This window comes from Macrobrachium rosenbergii, chromosome 2 (genome assembly GCF_040412425.1).
Source record: "Macrobrachium rosenbergii isolate ZJJX-2024 chromosome 2, ASM4041242v1, whole genome shotgun sequence".
NCBI lineage: Eukaryota > Metazoa > Arthropoda > Malacostraca > Decapoda > Palaemonidae > Macrobrachium > Macrobrachium rosenbergii.
The window spans coordinates 50,667,647-50,680,604 of NC_089742.1; the positions used below are offsets into that span (position 1 = coordinate 50,667,647).

The 12,958-nt window shown below is 37.8% G+C and overlaps 1 long non-coding RNA gene across 2 annotated transcripts; it reads right to left on the reverse strand.

Annotated features, from left to right (window-relative positions):
• Positions 1–76: 76 nt before the first annotated feature.
• On the reverse strand, positions 77–9,729 carry LOC136846674 (uncharacterized). 2 transcript variants are annotated; one of them, XR_010855481.1, is made up of 3 exons: positions 9,598–9,729; positions 7,008–7,161; positions 77–2,398 (listed from the first exon to the last, which is right to left on the reverse strand). It is a non-coding gene; the product is annotated as an uncharacterized lncRNA (long non-coding RNA). The 2 variants fall into 2 exon arrangements; XR_010855484.1 differs by having other exon boundaries at positions 7,003–7,161; positions 9,598–9,725.
• Between the last annotated feature and the right edge of the window lie 3,229 nt (positions 9,730–12,958).

Below are 12,958 nucleotides of genomic sequence, written 5' to 3' on the forward strand. Positions count from 1 at the left end.
CCATGGGTTTAAAGAAATAGAACTTTCGTACAGGACTGCAACTCCAAAATCAAAACAGAGACAGTCCTAAGAACCATAAAACCACCAAATAACTTGGTAAGTGTAAACACTTGTTTATACAGCAATCACACTTAAGAATGATTTCTAAATCTTTGGAGCTGAAATGGCCGCGCTGAGTCGTCGGTGTTGAACTGACCCATTTCCTACTGTACATATAAAAGAGTGAAGAGTTTACATACAACAAAGTATTCTCATATATTGCAATTGTCACTAATTATAAGAGCAACAAAAGGAATAAAACCACAAATTTAAGGAATATGGTATAATTCATCAAAAAAAATAAATCACATTTCAGTGTGAATAAGTCATGGAGTGTGTGTGGAATGGAATGGGATATAAAAATTAGGTCAATTGCCACGCACTGGGAGCTATGAGGTCATTCAGTGCTGAAAGGGAAACTGAGTTTACAAAGGTTTTAAAAGTGTAAGAAAAAGAAAAGCTCGCACTTGCACTATGGAACATGTTGGTAGTATGTGGAAATTAAGATGGATTTACACTCCCTTCCTCAAACCTGTGGTTTTAGACATAAAATATATAAAAATTGTTTCGGCACTTGAATCTATCTCGGCCACTGGCATAATTCAAAATACGAGTACATTTATCAAATGAACAAATTTAACTAAAAAAATTATACAACTTGAAAATTGCACAATTACTTTTAGGAACATGGATACGCTATAAAAAAAAAAATTTTTACAACTTGAAAATTGCACAATTACTTTTAGGAACATGGATACGCTATAAAAAAAAAATAATAAAGAACTTTTGTGGGCCCTTACATAAACAATACCTTGCCTACTTTGGTTTCCGACAAGATTTAAAAAGACAACACCAATCTGCTGATCTTTTAACCGTCAAATTTTTTTGTCATTAAAGTTTTCCTAGACATGAACAACTTTCTCTCTCTCTCTTATGCACTCTAAGCCCACCAAAAGGCCATCTCCCTTGGGTCTAAATATATATTAGCCTTTCACGGTTATAGAGCAATAATACAGTACTTGACATTAAAACACAATCTCTCATCTTTTAAGATACTTTAAAATGTCTTAAACTTGTGTAACCTACGAAGCAAATAAACTAATACACCGTAAATAAAAGACCTTTCGTGCCATGTCAAAAGTTATGGGCAGCTCTAGGGAACTTGTAATACCTGGAAAACAGTAGGGGTTGTCAAAGTTAATTCCTAACAGTAGAGATATAAACATCCTTTTTTTTTTTATACATTTACGGCCGTATGCTAAGAGAAAATATAGGGCCTCCAATTATAGGGCCTTCTTTACGCCCTAAGGAAAGTGTAGGAAGCCTATATTTTTTCGGTGTTATGCTTAAAGCATCTTACAGTTGAGGGTGTGATTGGTATCCCTGCTGAGAGGGTGTATTTGTCCTCTAAACAGTTGGTATGCTGGAGAATCATTTGTTTACAAGCGTTTCTGACGTTCTTGGTTTTTCAACGAGATATAGAGTACGTATAGACAGTCGGTATGGCGGAAAACAGTGGTCTAAGGGCAAGGTATATTACTGCAAACGAAAACAATGCTGGTGAGTTTGACTGAGGAAAGAAGTGACATTTTGTTCAACAAGAGCCATGACTTCGCATCATTCACAAGAAAAAAGCAGCATGGGAAGAAGTCACCAACTTATTAAATGCAGCTGGTTATGGACCACCAAGAAGCCAGCAACAGCTGAAGAAAGTCTGGGAGAATGCAAAAGGAAAGTAAGTATTCAAAACCATACTGAAGTACTTTTGACTCGCAGAGATGTAAACATTTACTTTTTTTGAGAGATATAAACATATCAGCTTTAATTTTCCATAAACTTCATCAATATGCATGCAGCAATGAATTAGCAAAATATCATATCCTCTGACTTAGCTGAAAAGGTTTACAAGGCAAGAGAAATTGAAGTATTTAACTGAAATTAGACCTGACCGACTATCAAATGACATGATGATGTATGTTAGCAGGTAACGTGGAAAAAAATTGTGGATAATTCTAAATTTGAAAAATGTGATACTGAAGTATCACATTTTCTGCGTAACATTTTCAAACTTTTGGGCAGTTTTGTACAGTATACTTTTTCAATAAATTTTAATTTGGAATTTGTGCGCGCAAACACCTATCGCATGTGATCACCTAGGTGGGCTGGTCATTTACAACCTTCATTGGGAGAGGAGTTTAGTCTTATACAATAAAAAAATTAAAATTAAAGATATCTTGGAAAATTAATATTCCTGGGTTTTCTTCTTGATGAGATGGACCTGTCTACTTCGAAGCCTCAACAATCTCAACAAAGTGACATCCTGGATCTTCATTACTAACAATATTTCTTGAAGAATGATCTGTAATAAGAAGGGAAAAATGTTAAAATAGTTCCTCTTCTATCTATACAAAGTTAAGGTTAGAATGGATTTGATTATTCCTATATCATGATTAGCATTACGTTCTTTTTTCAAACTGGGCACTCCCTGCTGTTGTAATGAAGGAAATCCTTCATTTACATTAATGGCAATGACCTTCATAACTGGTGGACTGGAAAACGAATTGGTTTTCGTCTTATCAAGATGTTAAGTTAACCACTCGAAGGTGAGGTTGTCTATGATCAAGTGTGCATACTTAAGTGTGTAAATGTAACTAAGTGTGTAGTTGCATAAGCTCAAATCACACTGTTCGAGATGTGTACAGGACTAAGATGGGAAAGGAATGTAGCTTCCCTTCTTTTCCTTTTGAAATGCCATATTTCTCACCTGTAAAAGGGAACCACTGATAGAAGGAACAATTATGGAAGGAATCCACTAGAAATAAGTTACTTTCACAATGCATCCATCTACTGTTAAGAACCAAGAAAGATTAAAGAAACTGTGGGAGTCAAATTTTCCATTCCTCAACCATTTAATCTTATGTTGCAGATTCATCCGTCTTTGACTTCAAGTACCAGTTCCAGCTAAGAATAAGCCAAAGATTATTTTATGGTACAATTTTATTAGCTTGGGCCAAGGCTTGAATTACGTACAGTATAGTCTTAGTTGTCATAAAATGAATGGTAGCCTCCAAATGTGAATCAGAACAATTGACTATATCAATATACAGTAGCACAAAGAGTAATAACATTATACTGTATCCCTATTTTCAAAGAAAAAACAAACATATACGAGAGAAAACTCTGCATGAAATAAATATATCATAAATAGCACAGTAAATGTATAAATGATGGCAGTGTTAACTGAAAAGCATTCTCTGCAAGTGGATAGTGCCTTCAGTGCAACAAGTATAGTACACTGTAGGCATTACTTAAGGTTCTTTGAATAATCCAATCAGCCCCTAGCTGCAACCCCTTTCATTTCTTTTACTGTACCTCCTTTTAAATCTCTCTACTCCATCTTTCTTTCTACCCTTTCCGAACAATTGTTTCATAATGAAACTGGGAGATTTTCCTCATTACACCTTTAAACCTTTTACTCTAAATTTCCCTTTCAGCACTGAATAACCTCATAGGTCCCAGTGCTTGACCTTTGGCATAAATTTAATATCCCACTTCCAACTAAACAGCATTTAAACCTCAAAACTGTCAGACAACAGTGTATCACCTTTACAGTAAAAGGAAAATGAAAATCAGAGTGCTAAGCTGGGTATAATGCCATATTTCAGAACCAGGATGCTTAACTAAGTATGCAAATACACAAATCATAAAATCCAGCCAAAACCAAATACAGTATGACAGTGGACTTTTACCAGAAATAAGATAGTGCTAGGGCATCCCCTGTAGGTGACACTCAGGGGCCTCACCTGCTGTGATAAATGTGCAAGGGTTACTGGGCAGTGGGCAACCCTGGTTAAAGAAACGAGCCTAAAAGGAAAAGAGTAAGGAAAAGGAAGAGGGTGGTAGCTTTGAGGGTTGAAATTTTGAACGTGGAAACGATAACTGGAAAGGGAAGAGAGATAGCGGATCTGATGGAGAGAAGGATAAGCACTTCATGCGTGCAGGAGACTAGATGGAGGGGAGGTACAGCCAGAGAGCTGGGATGTGGATATAATTTGCTTTATAGTGGAGTAAATAAGGAGGGTAGAAATGGAGTGGGAACAATTCTAGAAATGGAGCGGGAATAATTCTATCTAAAAACCTAAAAGACAGCACAATAAGTGTGAGGAGGACAAGTGACGGAGCAATGGTTGTGAAACTGTGCCTAGATAGAAAAAGTCAACATCGTGAGTACTCGCTTATGCCCCTCAAGCAGGATGTGATGAAGCTGAGAATGTGGCATTTTGGGAGGAAATGGACTGACAGTTGAGCGAAATACCAGCAAAAGAGATTAATTATACGTGGTCATATGAATGAACATGTAGGAAGGACTACAGTGAGTACTGAGAGGGTGCATGATGGCTGTTGGAGAGAGAAATGATAAGGGAGAGACAGTTGTGGACTCCTCAATGTCATTTGACTTGGCTATTGTCAACACCCAGTTTGAAAAGAAAACCAGTACCTATACATTACATGCAAGAGTGGAACAAGAGAAAGTTGTACTGACTTCCACATGTGCACGAGATCACATCTGAGTGGTGAGAAATTTCAAAGTTTTAAATGGAGTGTGCATGGCAGCACAGCACAGCACCGGATGGTGGTAATGGTCTTTGAAATAAGGAACACAGCAAAGGTAGGCCTGCATGTGTCCCACAAAAAACAAGTGGTGAAAGCTAACACAAGAGGAGGCAGTGAGACAGGAATTTAAGGAATGTTGAGGGAAGTTAGATTACTACAGGGAGTGCAAGAATGGTGGAATCACAACAGAAAGGTGATAAAGAGTGGGTAGAAAGGTGTTGAGAAAGACATCTAGAAAGAAACCCCCTGACCATAAGGAAATCTGGTGGTGGAATGATGCAGTGAGTGAGGTGGTGAAAGCCAAAAGGATACAAAAAAGATCTGGGAAAAGTATGGACAGCAAGAGGATAAGGAGAGGAACAAACGACATAAGAAACGAGTATATAAGGCAATTGCACAAGAAAAGGAAAGAGCATTAGATGACATGTACAGAGTTAGAAACACCTGAGAGGGAGAAAAAAATTCACAAAATTGCAAAGCTGAGGGACAAGAACACCAAGACTACTCCCATATGGAACAGGTTAAGGATGGAAATGGAGTGGTTTTGCGCAACAAGTATAAGATAAGAGGTGGAAAGAATGTTTTGAACACCTGTAAAATGAAGAAAATCCTAGAAAATTCTTTGAAGATGGATTCCAGAACCTTGGTATGACACACTATTAGCAGGAAGAAAGTAAAGAAGGTACTAAAGACGAAAAATGGTAAAGCAATAGGACCAGATGGAACTCCTGCAAAAGTGTGGAAGAGCCTGGGAGAAGAAGGGATAGACATGCAGTGGGACCTAGCAAAGAAAATATACAGTCAGGAAAAGATACCAAAAGGATGGAGAGAAAGCTTAATTGTCCCTATCTATAAAGAGAAGGGTGATATCGAGGATTGTGCAAACAACAGAGGAATAAAGTTAATGTCTCACACAATGAAAATCTGGGAAAGAATAATAGATCAAAGAATTAAGGAAGAAATAGCTGTAGATGAAGAACAGTTTGGTTTCATGCCTAGCAGAGGAACAACAGATGCAGTGTTAGCCCTCTGACAGAATGAAAAAACACCTGGAAAAGCAGAAAGGACTGCACATAGTACTCACGGAGCTGGAAAAGGTATATGATAGAGTCCCATGCCAGGTTTGGACTTGTATGTGAGTAAAGGGAACACTGGAGAAGTATGTGACATTAGTCCATGATATGTATGGAGCAAAAAAGCAAGTCAGAAGCAGTGTTGGTTTAACTGAATGGATACCAGTAAGAGTTGGTTTACATCAGGGATCTGCTTTAAGTCGCAATCTTTTTGACCTGATTATGGATGTGCTATCTCATGGAATAGGAGATCAATTCCCCTTTTGCACGCTGTTTGCTGATGACGTCCTGTTATGCAGAACCAACAGAAGGGTAGTGGAGTCAAAACTAGAGCAATGGAGGAATGCACTGGAAGATAGTGGATTAAAGATCAGTAGAAAGAAGACTGAATACCTATGGTTTGATAAAGATCAAGGCTCTGAGATTAATATGGAAGGGACAAGGTTGAACCGAGTGGAAAAACTTAAGTATCTTAGTTCAACAGCAGCTGATGGAAATTTGGATGTAGAATCATACAGTGTAGGCTGGACGAAAAAATTGGAGAAAGATATCAAGTGTCTTGTGTAACCACAGAATCAACAGTTTTAAAGGAAGTGTGTATAAGAGAGTAGTGAGACCAGCTTTGATATATGGAGCAAAAACATGACCAGTAAAGAGAGTGCAAGAGAAAAAATTGGATGTGGTAGAGATGAAAATGCTTAGGTGGATGTGTGTGGTAAAAATATTAGACAGGATCAAAAATGAAAGAATAAGAGGAACTACCAAAGTCACGGAACTATCAAAGAAGGCCAAGGAAAGAGGAATGCAGTGGTATGGCCATGAGATGAGAAGGGATGAGACATGTAGGGAGGAGAGTGATGCAGTTGGAGGTGCCTAATGGGAGAGCAAGAGGAAGACCGAAGTAAAGGTGGGCGGATGTAGTTAAAGAGGACAATGTGTTTGACCTAGCCAGGTGGAGGAAAGCTGTTAGCAACATCATACATAGAAGTGGGAAAAGACGCAGAGAAAAGAACTTTTTACCTCGTACATCCTTTGTACTCAAGTGTGTACACCCATTTTTTCATGTTCACTGTGTATCCCTTACAAGCTTAACTCTCCATACTGTTTACCTAGTACTTTAGAAGACTCTTAGTGGCGTGACTGCCAACAAAAACATGTTATGGGATGGTTGTTAAAACTTTTCATAATATTTCCCAATAACAGACACCCTATATCTTCCCCTTCAAGTCTGCTATTTAAATATTCTAATAAGGATTCTACTCTTTCTGTGACATACTGTACCATCACCCTCTTGTTTATATTTTTCCTGGTGGCCCTCCGTGACAAGCAACAGTGGAGAACTGAGTTACCAGGTTGGAGAAACAAATTTTCTAATCTGCTGCTATCTCCCTGGGGTACATGAATCCATCATCGTTGACTTGCTGGTTTTTGCCATCTGCAAATTACAAAAATGGTAAGAATCTGAGTGCATTAACTTATGGTAATAACCAATATATTTCAATGCACTGATATAGAATAAAGTACCAAAATCACATTGGCAAGTCTCCTTACCCTAACATTTAAGCAACCATAGTCAATAAAAATTACCTTTACATCAAATAGTGCAAATTACTTTCATACATTGAAAATTTCACAGCAGCGAGAATACACAACAGCCACAAGCGTACAAAGCCCAAGCACAGGATATTTTAGTACAAATGACTGATATGACAGCTGCAACCATTTTTTTTTTTTATGCACAGTAAGGTTTGGTTAGGTTAGGAATAAGGTAACCAGTGCCTTTTGCCCGCTCAGGTCTGAAAAACAAACAAGAATGGAAAAATCAGTAAAGAGCCTTCATTCTACACTCCAACTGAAAAGCATCTAGTGCAGTATAGTTCTTTCATATGCCCTAGTCTACTGCAATCCACCCTTTAGATGGTAGGAAGTTTCACAGAACAATTAACCCTTATGAACTCATAACCATACCCTTTAAACAGCAGACCTGCCACCCCCCACCCCCTCCTTTTCAGTTTTCTGTAAAAAAAAAAAAACTATTGAGATGGCTCTGTCTGTCTGTCTGCACTTTTTCTGTCTGCTCTCAGATCTTAAAAACTACAGAGGCTAGAGGGCTAAAAACTGGTATGTTGATCCATCCATCCTCCAATCATCAAATATACCAAATTGCAGCCCTCTAGCCTAAGTTTTATCTTATTTAAGGTTAAATTAGGTATAATCGTGCGTCTGGCAGAGAGAGAGAGAGAGAGAGAGAGAGAGAGAGAGAGAGAGAGAGAGAGAGAGAGAGAGAGAGAGAGAGAGAGAGAGAGAGATTGATTGATTTAATCTAACCCTTACATGAACTTTGAGCCAACCATGTGAAAATGGTATATTCTTATCTGAATACCAGGTGCATTCACACGTATGCCATACATCAAACTCTAACCTTAGGTATGGACACTCCTTTAGCCTCTCACCAAGGTCCAATTTCACAAACAACTCTCACAATTAAGAGAGTTTTACATAACATGGAGGGCAAGGAAAACTTTGACATGCACCAAACTTTATCCATAATGATTTGGCAAAACTTAGATGTGAAGCCTTTTCACAAAGGCATTACTTTATTTTAGCAATGACTACTATAGTGAAATGACTCAGCCTATAATCAGGGGAGGTAACACTAGGGGATAATGTTCATTCCCGGTCCGAATGTCCCATCAAGTACTCCGGCCTTGGTCGTTTTAGCCGTAAGTCATCTAGGCCATAACATCCAAAACAACGTACGATGTTATGTTCATGGTATTTACTGTCATTATTTTATGTTTTAAGTACATCCCCAAGGGGCCGGTACTAAACATGATGCCCATTTAGCACGTAAACGTGCTTAAGGCCCGAGGTTTGGAAACTTCAAAATGAATGATTTTCGGTTGAAATCTTGAATGGGACATTTGAAAACGGTAGAACTATATAGTAGCTCCGCAGCGGCAACTGCCTTCTAACTTAACTTTTTCTACAGTTTTTTGGTTGCTAATTATGAATTTACCTTTAATTTTTGGTGCTAGAGTGTAATTAACCTGTACTTAACCCCTGAAGTCGATCCAACAAGGAGTTTCCATACACAATCTTCACAAGACAGAGCACGGGTACGTCTGTTTTGAACGGTTCATATCCCGTCCGGCAAGTGCAATAACTTGTTAACGTATAGGTACCCCCCTTGGGCCAGTACTAAACACGGCGAAGGGACATTCCATTTGGCCGACAACAAACAGATGCACCGCCAGTATCAGAACCCTTAATAGTGTAGAAAACACCACCTCAAAACATAAAAAGCGCGGAGCTAATATACAGAATTACCAAAAACAGCAAGAAAACTGTCGAAAATGGATATATGTCATGTGGAATTGGACTTCGGACCGGAAACGAACTTTTACCGAAGGCTTTTCACAAAGGAGTTATTTTTTCAGCAATGACTAGCTCATAAAATTTACCCTCAATACTTATAAAAATACGTTAGGCAAAGGACGCCCTACATTTGGGTAAAAAATATGTTACGCAAAGGATATCCTACATTTGGGTAACACTAACCTAAGCCTTGCCTATTCATATGCCTGTGAATCTTGGGCTAAACATGGTATAACCTAAACTGCGATATATTACAACTTGATGAAAAATAATTGTCAATACCTCTAAGGATTACTCAAGGTTCATAAATGTATGATTAATATGGGTTATTTAACAGCAATAAGCCGTTGTCACCGTCTACCTTACCTCTGGGTTAACAAGATGGGGCGCAGTGGCCGGCAGAGATTTCAATAGTCATTCCGTCTGTAATAAAACAAGTCTACCTTTATAATCACTACTTTAACCTAAGTATATTGAATATATATTAACTTACAATGCATATATGGAAGAGACTTGTCGTCACTATAAGATGAGGCGAGGAAAATGACATCGGAAAGCTGGAGGTGAATCCAGCAGGGCACCAACGGCACGGTGAGTACGTGGCCATCTGTCTCCATCTTTGTTCCAATTATGTCGAGGCAAATTCATTTCTCATCATATAATATATTTTTCATCCAGTCTAATCAACGATTTGTCGTATGTTTCGTAATTTTTATTAAAAATTTACTCCACCTTTGGAAACTTGCTGCAGATATCTAAAGAATTAAAGTTTATGGGAAAATAATAAACTTTTAAATTGTAACTGGAAACTTACCTTGCACGCCGAAAGATATTGTCTTCGAATTTACGTAAGCTGTTATAAATTTCACAAAATTTATATAAATAGTAAATTATCGAGTAAATATATAATTATTTACTGGTTATCTATCGTAATTTTTGCTGGAGAAGGTACTGAAATAAAGATTAAAAAACAGAGCAGCTAGCATTATTCTAAAGGCCCATCTTATAAAATAAATTACTGTCAAAATTATTTAATTTGTTGATAAAAATCATTATCAACAGAAATTTTCCATTAAAATTTATATTTTATTAAAAAATAATAAAATAATAGGAATGATTAAGTGTTTTTCTATAAAAAATTAGATGTCTTAAAGAGTTCTTGCAAAGATAATCTGGCAAAAAAAGAAAGCAGACGAATTTTTTTGCAGCAGGCGCAAGGGTAAAATAAAAATACATTTTTTAAAAAAACATATTGTACTAATTTTTAACTAATTATAAATTAATTTTGTTGGATAAATGATCGAAATTAGATATATTTTTTTACAAAAAATGAAAATTTAACCATAATAATCAATTTTCATATATCACATTAGCCTTGTTCCCTCGTTGGAAAAAAAGTGTGGTGTAGCTAGAGACATCTATTGAGAGTCTAAACAACTATATAAAAATAAATATTTTAAATGGTAACTGGAAACATTATTGTGCATATATTGCCTTCAAATGTTAAGAAAGTTACATTAAATTTTATAGATATAATATAATAAATAATTAATATGCACTTTTTCATCAATTCGAATTCTAAAGGCTTCAAATTTTTCAATAAAACTACTAAAATAAAGATACTTTAAAACAACAGTTAGTCATTTATTGCTGGAAATCTAGGGAGAAATAACTATTGCAAATCTTTTAAAAATATTGAATGTATAATTTATTAACTATTTTAATTATATTAATAATAAATATAAACTAAAAATCTTAGTTTAAAATCTTGAAAATCAAAAAATTTATCTTAAAAAATGAGAAAGCTTAAAGATTTCTGGGAAGTCAATCTGGCAAAGTCAGAAGCAGACAGATTTTGAAAGATATAAGGAAACGATAAATAAATCGTTAAATAAACATTGCAGTGACCTTGTGTGAAGTGAAAAATAATTATTTGTGATTATTCATCACTACTGAAAATATTTAAGATTTTAATAAGTCCATTGCGTACGTTAAGAAGACGAGTAAATAAAGACATGTTCAGAAAATCATAACGTCTATTTTACTTGTTATTTTTTGGTTATAATATATTATTATATACAGTAAAGCTGTTATACATTTAGCGCTTATATATAAATTCATATTTAATTCCAACAGTATGGCAAATTTCCTAATAATGGAGGAGAAAATAAGACAAATTCTTAAAAAAAAAATGTCAAGACATCGTTGTAAAAGTATGAAGGTAACCCTTTAAAACGTTTACATTTTCTTTACGTTACAGAGTTAAAGAAAACGTTTTTATGGCACACTGCTGTAGAAGCTACAGGTAGACCCCTTTGAAATATGATGAATGCAAATGAAGACACGTTTAACGATATCCTTTCACACTGAAAACCACTGCTGATGATTTCGTCATAAACGAGACTGGGAAAGAAGGTTCCCACTAACAGTGGTATCACCATAATTTAAACTCAAGTAAATTCCTCATAATTGTAAAATAATAGTTTGCAAATAAGCCTAGTTACAGTGGTATACTTCCCGAGTTTACTTGAGAAAATAGGTCTAAATGATTTCCTAGCCAAGCCCAACAAAGACGAAACTGACCCATGGATTTATAGACCCATCTTTCTGCTTGAGATGTTTCATAAAAAATCTTCGAAAAATGATAGTTTAAAAGATGGAAACGACCTTTGATACTGTATGGCGTGTAGGCCTGTAAAGTCACCAATTCGGCGCCAGGATAGTGTTTCGGCGGCGCCATTAATTAAGTCTCCGCTGAGCTTGTTTTCTTTGGTGACTTCCCGTTTTCTTCAAGCTAAATTAGTCACGCCTAAAACGTGCCAGGTCACGCATTTTTATCATTTTTACTTTATGGTATTTATACGAATGTCACACATTGTGTATCACATGTTTCTTCATTCACAGGCATCAAGACTGTGTCTATATTGTGTCTCTGTATGTTTCATATTGTAATTCGTACTCGTTCACTGTATATTATTGTTTATTGTTTCGACCTCAGGTCACAGTCAATTCCATTGTCTCTCACGGCCCGGCGTCAGTCGGCCGCAATATAAGCCGCCTGGATCTGTAATAAACCAGCAGTAACCTTTGCCTGCTCGTTTCTTTGACACCTTTACAGTGGTGACCACCGGAGTATCCCGGAGCCATTAGCGGACTCACACGGCGACTCAGTCTTGGCTCCAGGGTTTCTCCAAAAAACGCTCTTAGCGGCCTAAACACGGCGCTGTAACCAGCGTTTGAGCGTGCTGACTCTCGTCGGCGTACCCCATCAGCGTCACTAGCGGAACCACACGGCGCACGAAAGTGCGTACTGACGCGAGTATCCTACTCCAGTAAGGGGGTCAAAGGAGCGAGCATGGACGCGGATATCCTCCTTCATGCAGTTAAACGCGACCCCGCGGACTCGAGGTTTACCTACCTCCCATCGCAGCCGCGCCCCCTCGCATCGAGGCCCTCCCGCAACTCCACACCAGCGCCCCCGAACACACGACGGCCGGGCAACACAATCGCGGGCCGCCACACCTAAAGCTGCCGCCGTTTCGCAGGGCAACCCATCGAGATGGCTGCGCGCAGGGTGGAGAGCCACTTCAGAATCGCGGACCTCACGAACGAAATCCTACAGGCCGACACAGTGCTCAACGCCCTTCCGAGGACGGTACAACAAATTCATCTCTGGTACCGAAACACTCACCCTCACATACAGCACTACAAAAAGTTCCTCCTCGAAGCTTGCTCCCTGCCCATCGCCGAGCGGGCCGCCCGTGCTATCGACCTTGCCAATAACCCACGCCACGACCTCGATCCAAGAGACGCTTGGGGCATGGTCGTAGATCTCCTGTCAACACCAGTCTCGG